The sequence below is a fragment of the Borostomias antarcticus genome, assembly GCF_949987555.1.
Source record: "Borostomias antarcticus genome assembly, contig: scaffold_391, whole genome shotgun sequence".
Taxonomy (NCBI): Eukaryota; Metazoa; Chordata; class Actinopteri; order Stomiiformes; family Stomiidae; genus Borostomias; species Borostomias antarcticus.
The window spans coordinates 1-2,664 of NW_028176568.1; the positions used below are offsets into that span (position 1 = coordinate 1).

Sequence of the window (2,664 nt, forward strand, 5' to 3'; positions counted from 1 at the left end):
GTGAGAGAGAGAGAGAGAGAGAGAGAGAGAGAGAGAGAGAGGAAGGAAGGAGGTCATGAAGAGATGTTTGTGTCTGTGTGAACGCGGGCGTTCTGTAGCTTTACACCTATTAGTTCCGTGGCCGACTAATGACTGTGTTGATTAGATAGAGGCCTGTAATGATCTGCTCAGCTGGCTAAGGAAGCTTGGCCTCTACTCTGCGCTCTCTCTCTTTCTCTCTCTTTCTCTCTCTCTCTCTCTCTCTCCACAACATCATCGTAATATAAAACATTAAGTCACAATCTGCAAAATCAGTAAATGGATTATATTATTCTTATATATTATATTATAACACAATATTAAATCTCTCTACCCCCTCTCTGTCGCTAATTCTCCCTCCCTCTCTGTCTCTCTCTCTATACCCCCACCTCTCTCTCTCTCCGTCTCTCTCTCTCCGTCTCTCTCTCTCTCTCTCTGATGCTCTGGCTGAGTCTGGGCGACCGCAGGCTCTTAGGCGGCATTTACACTGCCTGGTTGAAGTGACCCAATTCCGTTTTTTTGCTCATATGTGGCACGTATCCGATATGTATTACGCACGTGTAAGCAGGAACAAATCACATAGAATCGGATATTCTCAGATCCGTTTCAGGCCTCAATCATATATGGAAATAAATCAGATATGAATCGGCTAATGCGACTGTCGTCTAAGCGGACAGAACGGATATTCCCTTTCATTGTAATTCGCACGTCATTGAAAATGCGACTTTTTCGCATTTTAATGACGTATAACGGCGAAATATCGTATCTTCGTAGGAGAGCCTTGGAGATAGCCGATCGCATAAAATACCAAATGTTTCTCTCCACATTCGAAAGTTGTTGACCCACTGTTCCTCGTCAAAGGTTCCCACCACGTGATCCCACCAATCTTGACTTCTTTCCCGCATCCACATATTCCCCTCAACCGATGCAGCGCTTTGAAGTGTCGTATACACGGGCCGTGTCCGAATTGCATACTACCTGCTACATGCTATATAGTAGGCACTATATAGTATGCATACTGCATACTATATAGTACCTACTGTTCCACAAAACGCGTGTAGTATGCGAGAAAATACAGCATGCTACTCGAGTCATCCAGCGGAAGTGACGGGATACGATACTGTTTACTCCCGCGAAGCTGTGGTACAATTATCCGGTGTTTTCTGTGATCATTTTGGGTATTATCCACAAAAATGTAGCCTTTTCCTGTCATGGGATGTGCGGCTGCTGCTGCCGCCAGGAGAAGTCGTGTTAACGCTGCAAGGAGAAGAGCCGTCATGAGATCTTCTCGACATGCTTGTAGTTGAGGTAAATATTGAACGTTAGCTTGCTAGCTACGCTAGTTAGCTAGGTTAGTTGATAGCCCCGCATGTGCTGGCTTGGGGCTAGCTATACTGTTACATTTGTACCAGGGATGTTATATTAAATAGATTCTGAGAGGCAGGTAAGCAAAACAATAAAACTCAACTCATTTTAAAGAGGTGGGTAAACTGAGTTTACCTGGGTTTACTCATCACTACACGCCTGCTTTGTAATGTTACATTTTAGCTCTACAGATAATGACATCTATCTATTATCACATTGTAAAGACAAGTATATGCCATACGCACAAATGAGTTAAAGTTTGCCCTAATAATATTCCCCCTGTAGGCTCACATGGAAGACAGAGGTCCTCACCAAGTCAACCTCCACGTCCCTGCTGAGGACCTATTTTGACGGCTGGACACAAGGAGGGACTTCAGATTGTCAAAATCGACACAGAGGAACCTTGGTGATGGTCAGGAGGATGGGGCAAGACCATGGAGGTGCTAATAATAGCAATAACAATAATAATAATTCATTGCATTTAGAGCTTTTCTCAGTACTCACCCTTTACAATGGTCTTGTCATCTTGCCAGCATTACCTTAGTCATTTATTTAGCAGACACTTTTGTGTGTCTGCTAAGCGACTTACAGTAGGCCTAATTGCATTTAACCATTTAAAGGTTGAAGACCTTGATGGGGGCCATGGTCCTGCTGCTGCAGATCATCCCAACCCTGGAGATGGCCTCAGAAAGTGTCTCGCAGCGGCAGCATCAGCACCAGCACAAGCTGCCTGGATCCCAGCTCTTGGTGAGCACGACTACCCACATCCTGCCATAAGTAGTCAGTCTATCAGTTCATGAGTGTGCTTTACCTTGTTCCTTATAGACAGCCTTGAGGCTTTAAACACTGATCAGTTGGTTATAGGCAGCCTTGAGGCATTTGTTTAAATGTATGTGTAACACTGTACATAGTAATCAGTTTAAGTATTTTGGGGGGAGACAACAGATCAGCGTTCTCCTGTCAGTACCTTTTGCAAGGAAAGCTAATGATCTGACCAAATATAAACAAGTCAAAAGTATATTTGAAGACCATTGTGTAATAAAAATATCCAAGAAATGTTTATGGTTGTGTTTCTTCCATTATACATGTAAAGGTTACTTCTTGATGTATTAACATTTCAACAAAGTGTAATATCTACACATCAGACACATTGTCTTGATATGTCTACAGGTCATGTACAGTAACTTGGAAGGTCTTACAACACGCAGAGCGCTTTGGACATGTAACTCCCTTATCAAGTAGTCGTTAGTCAGACACATTAAACTGAAGCTTTCATAACCG

At 43.1% G+C, this 2,664-nt stretch overlaps 1 long non-coding RNA gene across 1 annotated transcript; it reads left to right on the forward strand.

The window, feature by feature from the left end:
* Window positions 1-1,200: 1,200 nt before the first annotated feature.
* On the forward strand, window positions 1,201-2,408 carry LOC311328324. Its single transcript, XR_014631203.1, has 3 exons — window positions 1,201-1,326; window positions 1,669-1,823; window positions 2,004-2,408. It is a non-coding gene; the product is annotated as an uncharacterized lncRNA (long non-coding RNA).
* The last annotated feature ends 256 nt before the right edge of the window (window positions 2,409-2,664 follow it).